At 30.7% G+C, this 15,339-nt stretch overlaps 1 protein-coding gene across 1 annotated transcript in view; it reads left to right on the top strand.

The window, feature by feature from the left end:
• The first annotated feature begins 427 nt into the window (after nt 1-427).
• LOC103579954 (protein slit) overlaps nt 428-15,339 on the top strand; it is a 273,029-nt gene continuing 258,117 nt past the window's right edge. The window contains exon 1 of the mRNA XM_008561527.2: nt 428-750. The gene's annotated coding sequence lies outside the window, so the exon portion shown is untranslated. The remainder of the gene's footprint in view (nt 751-15,339) is intronic.

The following is a 15,339-nucleotide window of genomic DNA, read 5'->3' as shown; positions in this document are numbered from 1 at the left end:
ACATAAAAAGTATTTAATGAATACATTCTTTAAATTGTTTTGTATGTATACTCACGAATAAGACACGTCGTGTGGCGACATCACCTGGATTACCATTATAAAGCCAAGTCTCCGTCTGTAAACTGTTTAGTCGGTTCTTTAGCTTTTATACATTTTAAATTACTTTTATTGTTAATATGTGTATACAGTATAAATCCATATATATGTATATACGCATATGTGTGCATATGTGGATGTAGTTTTATACATTGAACGCATTACTTTTCTATGGCTGGCTGGGGTCCCCATCATATCAAAAGGAATATAACTGGGGGATGATTGTGTGCGGTAGGGCATCGCCGAATATCTCGCGCCGCGCAGTCTCGACGCCTATTGGTCGACAGCGATCCCGCGCCAACCATCGGATACCAGTTGAGCGCGAGTTGTCGAGCTGAACGGTTGTACGTCTCAGACCCGCGTTAAATTTATTTAATTAATGTTCTCACGATAGACGAAAATAATATAACTCGTCAAACTTTGTATTTTAAAATTTATAATATCCATAGTTTTGTGTTTTTTATTTTTTTTGTGACTATTTTATTTTAGTTAAGACTCAAAATTTATGTCAAATAATTAAGTTGACATGAATTTTATATTGCATTAAATATTTAAAAATTTTAAGTTACGTGAAAGTTTAAAGTGATTGTTTTTTATTTTATTTTCATGCTGGAATTACTGGTTTATTTTGGAGTGTGAAAAATAATATTACTGGTAAGTAAAATAATATTTTTATGCGTTTGATTCTCAGTGACTTTTTATTTTAATCAAATAAATTATTTGGGGAAATAAAAAATTTTCGGTCAGTGAAATTACTTTAAATTTACCGATAAAAAAAAAAAAAAAAAAAAAAATAAAATTGTTGAGTTGAAAAATAAATTAGATAGGGCACGTGCCTTCCTGTTCGTTGACGTTAGACGGTAACAGTCGTCAGAGTAATGTTGACCGTCCAAGAAACGTATACTTATAAGTACGAAACTCTTAACGGATTGAAAGAAGTATCGATAAAGGTGAGGAAAGAAAGGAGAATGAGGAAGACGATAAAGAAGAAAAAGAGGACGAAGCGTTCAACGAACCTACAGGCAAGTCGAAGGAGTCGGTCGGTTGGTTGGTCTGTCGGTTCCTGGGACATACTACAACACTGTACACCGGCAAAATGAACCAAGGCTAAGTAAAATAAAACGATTGAAAAGCCCACTCTGAGCCCACTCCATGCCTCAGGAGAGTGGAGTGAACCTGCCTGGTTCTACTCTTTACTTCTTCTCATCACATCCTCTACTCTTCTGTAGACTATATCGCTCCATTCTCGCGGCGATACATCCAAGAGCACGTAGTCGAGTACACGTATTCCGTGAATGAGAGTAAGGGAAAAAACCACATAACAAAAAAACATAAAATATAAAAAAATAGAGTACGACCGGATCAGAACGGTGAACTGAACCGAATGGAGGCTAGCTAACACAATATCCCGGCTTTCGTACATACACATAACGTGCGTTTAAATATTTTGAGCGGTTTTATAATGGCTTGTGTACACACGCCCGGCAGGGTCACCATGCGAAATTGTTCGATGCTCCCCAGGCAGTTTTTCCCGAGTGGGATTAACCTACCCGAAAAAATTCCCTCGGTTGATCAATAAAAAAAATAAATAATGCATAATAAAAAATGTAAATAAATAAATAAAACCGTTTTGTTCGGAACGAGTCACGATTTCCGATCGTCGTTGGAATTACCCCCAGGCTATTTCGTTTAACTGCCATCGATTATCGTACAGGTACTTACAATATTAAGATCTGATAGGATAGTGAGTAAATGTGTGTATATATAAAATCCCATCCTTGTAGTCTCTAAAAATGAATTAGTGAAAAATACTCCAATCAGTGAATAGTATCTTTAATCACTGATTTAAACATTTTTTCACTGATTCATTTTAATATTAGTTAGGATTAGATGTATTGATCAACGAGTCTCATTGGATATTAACTCGTGTCAAAATGGGAAATTGGTGATTATGTTGCGTAAAGCGAAAGAAGAATATTTAATATTAATATACGTATATATATGATGGTATGTAGAGAAAGAAGATTCTTCGACATCAAGTCTTGGATGATGGAACGAAATCCATTCGTCTCGCGCACAAGCCAACTGAGTTTTTTTAAAAAAATTATAATGTTTCTCCCTTTTCCTTTACTTATATACTTCTCATATTTTTTTTCTCACTACATCTTGTTTCTCTTTAATATTTCGAGGTCCCGCCGTCGGACGAAAATTACTTGTAACAAGATTTATTTCATTTAAATGAGGATGTACGCTAGGCGCTAGTTTATATATATGTATACATATACATATATACGAAATTTCTTTTAGCTACGTCAAGTGTAAATATACATGTGGAATGTATTTCCGACCGTAATCAGTAACGTTACTTACGATTTTATGGTTTGATGACTCTCTACCTTAGTATGCTGTTAAATTAGTACACAATATAACATTTTAGAAAGATTCTACATTATTATATTCTATTATCTCAGATATTTGATAAATTATTATCTTTATCTTTTTAAACTTCCATAAAAACCTGTTGTCTATTATAAACATTTTTAGTCATTAAAATTATCATATTTGTAAGAGCTTAGATATTTTTACAAATTAATAGTGATAAATCAAACGAATACCTATTTAATAATGTAATGAATAAATTATTATAATGAATCAATCATAGTATCAAATGATATTGATATTTGACAACTTGTATTTATCAATTAATTTCTAATGCATATTTGTAATAATGAAATCGATCTAATTACCTTAATGGCCATTTATTTACATCAACAACTCTATCAATCTCAATATATAAATTGTAAGTAATTGATTGATTAATACACTCAGATAATGTTCCAGTAATTTTTTAATAAAAAATTTTTAGAGAAATTATTATGCAGAAATATGAGAGCACTATATAATTATGGTGAAAATTACTAATAGTAGATAAATTTTCCGTATGCATTTTACTGAAGTAATATTCGGTAAATTTTTTTCATTTCAGACACATCAATGTACGTTTATATAGATTCATGTGATCATAGCTATTCTATAATAATACTATTTTTTGAATATTTTATTGACAGTTATTATATTTATTGTTTGATAATACATTTTCACACTCGGGAGGATAATAAACGAAAATATTTGATGTTGGAAATTTTGCAAAATTCAATGGAATAATAAATTTGAGACCTGATAAAGTCAAAAGTATTTATTGGAAATAACTAAAAAAAATCGGTTCCTATTTTTCACTACTCTGCATTCTATAATAAATTATGTGTTCAACATTTTTATCAACTGCATGATAGGAAGATTATAAAAATCAGATTATTTAGTAAAGAAATATTTGTATAAATTAAAATGAAAACGATAGATATTTTAGAAAGTTTTATTAAAAAACAGTATACAGAGCTGCTTGGTTTAGCTTAAGAACGGTTATCAGATAATTTTGTCCAAGCTTTTCTATGCAATAAAAGCTCTAAACGTAAAATAAAGACACAGACCCGATGCTTTACTCTATGAACTAGCGAAGTGCACTTCAATTTTTTGATAACTTCCATTTGTTTACGAGAAAAGTTTGGACGAAGTTCCCATTTACTGTACAAGTGCAACAAAGATAGTACCGTTTATCCAGTTGAGTGCGAATAGAGAAACAAATGAAAACGCGTCTTAATATATTACTCGATTGCTTACCCTGATAGCACGAGTTAATCGTGAAAAAATTGGTCATTCATTAGTTTCCAACCAACTTGACGACAAGTTGTCAACAACTTTAGCTTTTGCAACTTTTGGGTACAAGTTACCGCCAATTTTCTGACAAAGTTGGCGCCAGTATGGAGCCGCAACTGGAATGCAAATTTCTGAGAAAATTGAACGGAAACTTACCGTCAACTTATGATGGCCAACTTTTGCCACCATCTTTCTCAGAAAATGTCTATCAACTACTGGCGGTACCAACTGTTGGCGGTCAACTTAGTGTCCAGTTGCGGCTGCAAGTTTCTCGTCAGTTTCTCGCCAACTTGGCTATCAAGGTTAATTCTAACCTATTAGTACTAGAATAAACGAAAAGAGCCGAATATCAACGAACAAACTCGAACCAGTGAGATTTTTTATAAAATTATTTGCTGTGCGTAACAAAGTTCTAGGTTAGGAAATTTTTTAATATGAATTGATAAATTTTTTATAGCGAGTATTTTTTTTTCGTTATTTTTTATTGTATCAGGATGTAACAATAGATGAAACTATTTGCTATACTTCGGAGGATATTTATCCTAGTTTATTCAAAATCACTTAAACCTGTAGTGTAACCTTATGAAATGCATTGAGATAAAAAATGATATTTGAGAAAAAACAAAAAGATGATTTTCTTGAGTCAATACTTTCTTTAAAGAAATTAGTAAAAAGTAATAGGAATCAGTGAATATTCACTGCGAATCAATTTCAAATATATCATTGATTCAATTAGGGAGTCAATTATTCGATTCTTAACTCAAGGAATGAATTATTATATAAAATAAGTGCATAGTTCAAATTTTAAAACATTTTTTTGAGTTAACTAGTGTTATACTTGTTTAAATAATTTGTCTTCTGTATATCATCTACTGATCGACTGCAAACTTTACCAAGCTGATGAATAGAAATATGGATTACCTTCGGACTTGAGATCAATGCTAAATGACAAAAACAATTGTATTAAAATAATTTCATTTCTGAAAAATATAGTCTAATATGTTTAATTGTAAATTTCCGTTGTCGCTAATGGCCTACGTTATTGAAAAGCTACCTTATAAATTAATAAAAAGTTGGAAAATCCAAACGTGCACAACTCACTTGCTCATTCAAAAAGTGATCAATAGATGGTGCTCCTGTATACAAGAGCGTATTTAAAATAATAATGACAAAAAATTGACAGCTAAATTTTTTCATTAATGGCCAGTTTTAAGTTCTTATTAATTATAATTAAACCAAAAAGGTTTAAATATTGATTTTCAAAAAAGTTTTTTTATTTAAGAATTTAAGTGTAATAAAAAATAAAATAGATCAATCGGATGTGTCTTTTTAAGTTATGGTGCTCATCAACATGCGTACATACTGACAGACATCACAGATTTTTTTTTAATCACTACTTTTAAAAATGGCGACGTAAAATTGTATTCGTATCATTAATTGATAAATTATCTTTCAAACGATGCATAAGTGTAAATATGATTTTTACGTGAGTGAATCAGCTGGGACCAAGTAAACGTTAATCTTAAGATTTGAAAAAGATCCTGTCGATCATGCAAGATTATATACGATCATACATGGTTATATATGATTAGGTATGATCATGCAGGGTCAGCTTCGAAAAATGGTCCTGCATGATCATACCTGCTCATACATGATCATGCAAGGCCATTTTTCGGATCTAATTAGATCTGAGTATTCACACATGATCATATCGGAGCATTTTTTCCCGGGTTAGCAGAATACATCTCATCGCTTCGCAATTGAGTTGTGCAATAAAAAAAAAAATTTGGTCTTCGGTCAAAAAAGTATTTCGGCTATCAAGAAATGACTTCGTTTCAATTTCACAATAAAATCATTTCTATCTGGAAAAATGTCTACTCTTGAAACGAGTTATTTTATTTTTTTTTTGTCTATTGAATTACTCCATAGATACCTAAAATTTTTGAATAATTTTTACCGTACAATTATAAAGTTGCCTGTTAATAGTAGTATTAAAAAAATAAGTGTCTAATAAAATAGGGAAAAAACTTTTAATTACCAACTATTGTTGGTGTACAGAGCATACCAAAGTCGCTCGATTAACCGAGCAACTTTGGACAGCCAGTACAGGACTTTATTGACGTGTATTACAGCCGCGTGTGGTTACTCGCCGAGAGGTGACACGTGTCACTGACACGCCGTGGCTTTTACGCGTTAAACTCATCATTCTCTTTTCATTCATTCTAACATATTTTATTTTATATGTAGATTTATATATACATATATATGTATATATAAATTCTTTTTTGTATTCTTCATCATGTTTAATATTCCATTTACATCACAACCTAGTACAGTGATTGATGTTTATTCTGATTTGATTTTTCAAAATTAACGTCCATGGGAAAAAAAAAAAAAAATAAGACCAAAAGTAATTTTATTTAATAATACTCGTTAAGTATTTATCATTTAAATTGAGGAAAATTTTATTGCGGCGCTGACAATTTACAATAACGAATTATGTAATTGAATATGTTGTGTGTTAAAGCGAATGTTTGGAGAGCGATGCAACAACAGCACACGACTAGTAATACAGTCACAGTGTAAGCAGATCTCGATTCATTACGACAAATTGCACATACTTAATTCACTGCATATAGTAACTAAACTTCATTCGGCAATATGCCATGCAGATGCATTGAATTAATGATGAAACTCTGCTGTTTGAATTTAAACTAACACAACGATTAGTAATATGTAGAGCACTGAGATAGTAAGTAAGGTAGTAATAGAGAGAAAATAAAAAAAAAAGTCAAGCTCATTAATTCCAGCAGAGTTCTAATTATTTTGGTACCGCAGCCACTATGGAAAGCAAATCGATGATGAATAAAATGAAAATTTAAGTATTCGTGATCGTGTCCTACGTTATATACTCACATTTAAAGCCTCTGATATACAGTCCATTAGCTTAAATCGATTTTCAATGAGTAGACATATCTTGTCGCTATGTTTTATTTTCACAATTTTTTTTTTTCGACCTCCAATTTTCTGTATACCCTGGAATGTCAGCTCTAATTTAATTTTTTCTCACTCTTATACTATTTTTATCTCGGTCTTATACTTTTTTCCGCTCTTATCTATTCCTTTTACTTTAACGAAAAAATACCAAAAGGGAAGCACGAGATTGAATTATTCATGGGGAACTTGACGAATGTCACAAGGCTAGGTCTTCGTCAGGGGAATGTTACTATACAACCAGTACTAGCTAGCTGCTTTTGCTACATCGTAAATTTTCATTTATGAAACTGTTTAACACCTGAAACTTTAACCTAACAAGATTCCCTATGGGCACATAATATCTCTATCTAGCTTAGTTTCTTCTTTTTTTTTTTTTTAAACCTGATGTATTAAATATTATTTTTTACCTTTAACAATTTTTTTCATCACACGTTGAATAAATTTTAGATTAAAATTTAAAGTTAGAAAGTAATTGGCTGTCATTTTTCACTTTAAATTCTTTAAATTGAAATTTAAATTCAAAATTTATTTGTTATTAAATAGTGTTTTTTTTTCTTTCAATTAACTTCTCAAAAAATTTATTAAATTTTTTAATAAACCATGGAACTTTTTTCCTTTTATTAACTTAGGAGCTGATATTAACGGTGTCACATTGAGCTGTGAAGTTTAATTTTATATCAATAAAATTTGAAAATTTCTTAATATAGTACACAGAGAGAAATTTATGGTAACCGTTCTTAGTACGTTTATGAAATATCATCCCATACTGTTACGGTAATCAATACTTGGAATTATGGGATAAAGGTCCATACTTTCTGGAAAAAGTTCCCATAAAGATGGGAACAATTCCTATCATTATGGAAACAGTTCCTATATCGCATGTGAAAGAATTATGATGATGATTACCATACTCATAAGAATAGTTTCTAGAAGCAAATAAAAACCAATCGTATCCCATAATATAGTAATATTTTCCATTATACTATGGTAAACGTTACCATATATGTTATGGCAATCATTCTCCTAATGCATGAGAATTATCACCGTACGATTATGGTTATGGTAACCATATATATCGTAATGGTTACCATACGTATAGTAATGGCTACCATAATCATATAGTAATGGTCACTATATATATATGGTAATGGTTACCATAATATTATAGTAACCATTACCATACGTATGCTAATGGCTACCATAATGATATGGTAACCATTACCATATCATTATTGTAATGATTACTATAATATGATGGTAATGGTTACCATAATATGATAGTAACTATTATTATACATATGGTAATAGCTGCCATAGATATGGTAATGGTTACGATAATATTATAGTAACCATTATTATACATATAGTAATGGCTACCATAATCATATGGTAACCATTACCATATAATTATGGTAATGATTACTATAATATTATGGTAATGGTTACCATATATATGGTAATGATCACCATATATGTGGTAATAGTTACCATTACCATAAAATTATACTAATAGTCACCATATATTATGGTAATAACTTCATGTGGTAACCATTACTATAATATAATAGTAATGATTACTATAATATAATAATGGGTACCGTTCCTATAATCGACATTTCAAAAAAACCGGTTACCATGCATTATGAGAACCATTCCCATAATATATTTTAATTGTTACCATAAATTTCTCTCCGTGTAGAATCAATGGCGGACCGTGTCCTCCATCATCCATTCTTTGGTTCAGAATAGAAAATAACAAGAAATAAAAATATATTGACTGTAATGATCGTAAAATATAAATGAATTTATTTTTGTATCACCGTTGAAATATGTCCGTTATTCACTCAATTATCATTATTTCAGACTCATTGAATAAATTGAAGAAATAGAGTATACAAGGTTCTTTCTGAAATTATCAATCAAATTATAGCTTAATTCAGAATAAGAATCGAAATTAAATTATGTATAGAATTTATAATAATACACATTCTGAATAATTGAATTTTTCGTTATGATATTGTCTATATATGAACATAAAATTCTACTAAGTTCTTTCCGAGATAGTCAATGACAAAAGAATAATGTTTCTAAAATTAACATTTTCACTTACTAATCCATGAAATATAATTGCTGTTAAGTAATTTACGAAAAAACATTTCACCATAAAAAAATCATTTGGTAGCCGTAATAAAAGTAAATTTTTAAACATCACCTGTAAAGCCGGTTTTTCAATATTTTTATAATTTTCAGTAGTCAGCATTTCTAAGCTATTGGGCTGATTCAGTTTATCTTTGTACTTGATAGAGATAATCGTCCAAAAAATAAGTACATAAAAGTTTTTTTTTATTCCGTAAGAATTAAAAATGTTATCGTGTTGATATTTTTATCATGTCATAAAAATCACTCGAATAAATTCAAACCACAATAAAATAGATAACAATTACTCTTGTAGTTAATTTGAAATTTTTCAATGGCCACCATTTCTAAACCAATTTTGCTCATCTTTGTATACCTAGTATCCTAAGTACCATTAGGAACTGATAACATCGATGCCTCAAGGCGCGTTATACATATTACGAAAAATTTGTTTGAAAATTTCAATATGAGAACAAATACAATAACTAAACGTCTATAATGAAAACCTCTAATTAAAAACCAATTGAATCCGATTGAGTTCAATCTGAGTTTTTAATCAAGGACTACTATAAAGTACAAGAGTTAGAAAATAAAATCGTAATTTCAGTTAAAAAAAAAAATATAACAATGTTGTTAATTAAAAATTTTCATCCATTAGTAACTGCAATTTGCCATCATTTAAAATTCTAAAAAATGTCATAAGTAAAAGTTTGAATATTTGAAACTTGAAATTTTTTCACCAAGCCCAGGAAAAAACAGATTTTAAGCATGCCTTCTCTTTTCATTCTTTACATAATTCACCAACTCTTTTGTCGACATGTTGTATAAGTGTCGCGTCGTCGTACAACCTATATCGATTGCCGTTCCAGAGGGGTGCACTTGCGTGTATGCGAGATAGGACGCCCGATTTCACCTGTCCATTCTTCGCAGTCTTGTCTACGCATGTCACATAAATACATTCTATTTCTCTTTCCTCCATCTCCGTCTTGTATTTCCATCCTCTTCTTCATAATTTTCTCCTCTTTTTACTCATTCCACCCCTCTTTGGGCTTATACAACACACCGTGAGTACTTGGAATATCGCACGCTCATACATATAATACGAGCCCTTTGGCTCACTCACTATGTACTTGGTAAGAGAGGGAAAAGTGGAGGCATACCTCAAGGGGTGGCGTTCCCACATTGCGAGGGGTGAAAATGCGGCTCGAAACGAGTAGGGTAGGGTAATTGTTTTGCCCCTCGAGCTTCCTTTTACTCTTCGTCCATCATTTCCTACCTTCAACGTCCCTTTTCACTTATCTCTATCCCACTCTACCCTCTCTCTCTCTCTCTCTCTTATTCCCTCTCTTTCATTCTCATTTTCCTTTTTACTTCCTTTTCTTCTCTATCGCTTTTACATCCTGTAACTTTTCAACTTCAAGAGTCGACATGAAATTTGTGTAAAAAAAAAAAATACTTGAAAAAAAAAAAATCTCGAGTAAACTTGTTTCCTGATGCATTAATTATGTTGTGAATCAGAGTGTAATGAATGAAAGACCTTGATGAAATTATATACACGATATCCGTCAAGTGTCATGGTCACTCTCTTCACGCAAATATTCTCAGTATCGCTCATTAGTTTTCAAAAATACAAATTAGTTTTGAATACTCATTATACATTTTTTTTTTCACTTAAAAGCCATGGGAGATTTTTTCGATACTTGTTTTTTAAATACCCATAACAACTTTACTGATTTACATTGGAAATTTTTTTTAACTAAGCTGAGTGTAATTACCCAAATTTTTCACAATTTTGCCGTCTCATTATAATAAATTGTTTGCTTTCTTTAATTACTCTATTTGCTACAAAAAACGGCTTCCACTTTTTTACTGTTATATTAATTGATTTGAATCATTATAATAAATAATAAAATATGTAACATTAATTACTGGTTGAGTATAAAAGTGAATAATTTTTTTTTATTCTTTTTTTCTACTTCTTACAAATTTATTTATTCATTTTGAAATTTTATAAACTGCCAAATTATCAATGCTATAAAAAATGTGGAACAGCTAAAAGTTTTCCATCAACAATAATCGAAACGTCTATACATCATATGTAAAATTTAAAGTTGGTTTATTTGAAAATAGAATCGTGTACACGGAAAGAATTTTTTGATAAAAATTACTCTGCAATTTCAAGTAATCCTGAGCCATTCCAAAAAATTATTATTTTTTATTTCAACTTTTAATATTTTTCGTTGAAATATTGAAATCACTAGACTATATTTTACCCTACTAGTGAGTAATTTTTAAACAGCAGATAAAGCAGTATAATTTTATGATTTTATATTTTGTTGGGATCCCATATTTAATCGGTTATTGTGAAAATTTTATCTGAATTTAACAATTTTTATTCCACGTGTATTAACTTTTACTCCCCAATATAGCATTTCTTTAAAACTATTGATGTTATGATGAAACATTACTTATACTTCAAATAAAATTTCGATTCTATTGAAGTATTTTTCACTCGAAACTGCAGAGAAATAATTCAGTAGTCTTCGTTAATCTTCGGTTAATATCGACTTCGATTAAATGTCTTTTATTTTGCTCGCGACAGCTTACATGTTACGCACGCAAACGTATGCTTGGAAAAACGACGATCTCTTTATCTCTCTATAACTTAATATTTATTTTAAAATAAAAAAGAAATTTTGTATCTTTTCTTTTTCAACACAATACGAGTAATTCTCTTTTCTTTTTCAAAATATTTATTTTAAGTCATTTTCTAATGCAATTAGATGGTTTTAGATTTTTTATAGAAATTTCAACCTATTAATTGTAATTTTTATTTTAATTCAATATAAATTTTATAAAATGAATCATCAACTTTTTGTCATAACCTACGAGTAAAAATTGAGTTAAAAAGTGTTGATTTAGACAGCCGCTAGGGGTAATTTTTACTTGTAATTATGAGTAAAAATTAATCTGATTGATTTTTAATCACTGAAAGAGTAAAATTTCGTAATTTAAAAGTAAAAAGTCGTAATGGCCCAAGAATACTCGATTTAGAGTAATTTTTAGAATAAATTACATGACAATATTCATAAAAAAATTTTTTCAAGTAGTTTTTCAAAAAAAGAACTGCTGGTTCCTGCAGAATATTTGACATGTCCGGAAGGACTTTCCCGACTTGTACAAGCAGCACGTACAGTCTAGTTATATAGGTCATGAGAGAGCGAAGCTGCACCTTTTGCTTCAGCTGCCGTGGAATTTTTCGGTATCAGACAAGTCAAGCTCTCACGAGACCATAAAAATCCGTAGTTTCGGTGTTTATCATAATTCACGTGAAGCCTCGTGCTACGGCCGGGACTTTGCGCTTACATTAGTACCCATCTTATATACATATATCCATATAGATATACATATGTATAAATGTATACATATATGTGTCTATATATTATATATAAATACATATGTACCTACATATATGAGAGAGAAGAAGGATGTTGAAGAAGCAGAGAATGTTGAAATTCCAGCGATACCTGGTCCTGTGCACTGGATCTCTCTCGACTGATCCGTGCCTGTGCGGAATAAAGAATCGAACTCGTGCACAGATCGCTATCTTACGTAAAAACACGTCGTCGTGCGGTCGTTCGCTCTATGACCACCCGGCACGTTCTCGTTGTAAACCCAATGTTTCCAATGTACGTCAGTATAACAAAACTAAACAAAATTGCTATAAACAAAAACATTATTCTTTGGTTAAAATGTATTTTTAGATAAATTTATTTAATGTTTGGTTTTTTTAAATTTTATCCATGTTTTTACTGTACTTTTATCATTGTTTTATATTTTTAATGCTGTATGTTACGTCAATAGTATAAAAAAATATAAAAATGTTTAACATTAAAGTCTCTATTATATACTTTTAAAGGCGACTCAGTATTCTTGATCCCATGTGTGAAATCCACAAGTACATTTCTGGCTTTCGTTTTAACACACCTTTACTCCAGACTCTGTGGCACGTATTTTTCTCTCATAAAAATCATTTTGAGAAGTCCTTTTTGTATAGTCTGATAACGTGGTTCGCATTATATGCTATTTTTCGTCTTTCAACGTTTAAATAAGTCATTTTTTCATGAGCTAGAGATAAGAAAAAACCATTTATATATATATATAAATGTATCACAGTCAAATAGTGAGTCATAATCGCAAGTTTGCTGAATATCTTTCTTTACTTTATGAAGATTACGATGATAAACGTTATTAGAGTACAATTAAAAAAAAGCAGGATTATTTATTTACAAAAATATTATTTTATTTAGTCATTATTTTGTCTTTGTTATATTTATCTTCATTATCTGTAGATTTAAAGAACAGTACAATTATTTTAAACGTAAATGCGGAAATCTTTCACGTCGTTATCTACAGATATTATGATCCCAATTTATAGAGACTGTTCTCAAAAGTATTTGATATGAAGACTTTTTTTAAGGAATTGGTTAGAATAGTGTTATGTGGATTCCGTAAATTGATCCTCATCAAAGTAGGCCATTATTAGACAATTATGATCAGAATCCAATCTAATTATTTTGATTAGAACTTATTAAGACGATTCTGATCAGGATCTCATAAAATAATTCTGATAAGAACCTAATAGAGTTATTCTGATCAATCAGACTCTAATAAGACAACTATGATTAGAACCTAATTAAATTATGATTGAGACTCAATCAGGCAAATCAGGCTAAGTTCTCATAAGCTAAGTCTGATCAGAACTTAATGAATCATGATCAGAATTCAATAAAGGTAGACTGATGTGATCAGACGGTGATAAGACCATTATGATCAGAATGTAATGAAATTATCCTGAGCAGAAATTTATGAGGCAATTGCAACCTGGATCTTATTCGGTAACTTTGATCATAACAATGAGATCCTAACTAGGGCCCATAAGGTACTCTTGATGAGAACCTCATGGTTGATCTGCATAACATCATTAGGATATTATTCAACAATCCTGATCGGAAACTTAGACGAAGTTGACCTGATTTGGTATTAGTCAGATCCTTCTGATAAATTATAGTCAGCTCACCTCTCAATAATAATTTGACGGTTTCTATTCTCATCTTGCTTATGTGTATAATATAATCATTTCATGTCTCAAGCGTAAAAGCGTAAAGCAGACTCTTCTTTCGCAAACAAATTTTGACGTTGTACTCACGTTATATCATTTCTGCATTCTATGTTTAATAATTCATTGATATAACATGTTTTCATATATATTTTTCTTGTTCATCATGAAACATGCATTCTTCAAATATTTGATGTTCAATTGTCACGTACCTGTCACATCATATCTTTTATAGTAATAAATGGATTACTTATTGATTGATTGATAAATAAGCTGATGTTTAATTTTCAATTACAAAGATCTTTTAACAATTGATTAAAAATATATAATTAATAAGGGTGCGTAAATCGGGTTAGAATTGAACATTACTATTCGATACGAAGTTTTATGAATAATTAGTTAGTTTGAACTATTTGCATACCTCTAATAATTGATTATCGCAGAATGTGATCCTTCATTTAACTTTAACAGAGTTTCTTGTAGATCTAAATGTCCTGACAAGTAAGAAAAGTGTTTCTTTTATAGTCTCGTTGTCTAAATGACTGTACTTATGTGTGTAGAAAGAGCTACAAAATGTCTTTTCTCCTTAGAAGCCATCATCACATCTAAGATTAGGTAGTGGTACTTTTTTTTCTACTACTAAGATTATCACTTCGGATCGATCTTTCAGCGTGACTGACGCCCGGAAGGAAGACCGATGGCACCGATCTACGATTCTCCACTGGGATTGTTTCCATGACAGAATAAATAAGAAAAAAAGGATAAAAAATACGTTTCTACTTTCTTTCATTCTTTTATTCTACTTTCTGTTTTTTTTTTTTCTATTTCTATTCTCGCCAAGACGTAAGAAAGAGTCCGGGAAAAGGATTGTACAAGAAGCGATGAGGGCAAAAGGCAGTGTAGAAGTACAGTAGTAGTGACTGGTGCAAAAACAAGACGAAACATGGAAGAAAAGACTGTTAGCGGACGGTTGTTCAAGAGAAGGCTGAGAAGACATAAGGGGTGAGATGGTTGAAAATTGTCTGCGATGAGGACCAGACACGACGAAGTGCAGAGCTATTATAGATTTACCATTAAGACCGTCGCGAGTGGATGACATTATCAAAGGTCTTCGAGATAAAAGAAGAAGAAAAATTATATAAAATAAAAGAAGCTATGAACTCGTCGGCTGCAATTGACTCCCAACTGTATGAGTGGAATATTGCTAGACCTTAAAGAAAGCGGATAAATGGGAAAATTATGAGGGGAAAAATGTTCATTTCTTGTTATTTATTTTT

Source organism: Microplitis demolitor, chromosome 5 (assembly GCF_026212275.2).
Source record: "Microplitis demolitor isolate Queensland-Clemson2020A chromosome 5, iyMicDemo2.1a, whole genome shotgun sequence".
NCBI classification, from domain to species: domain Eukaryota; kingdom Metazoa; phylum Arthropoda; class Insecta; order Hymenoptera; family Braconidae; genus Microplitis; species Microplitis demolitor.
The sequence above is the reverse complement of the archived record's forward strand: the minus strand, read 5'-3'. Positions and strand labels throughout refer to the sequence as shown.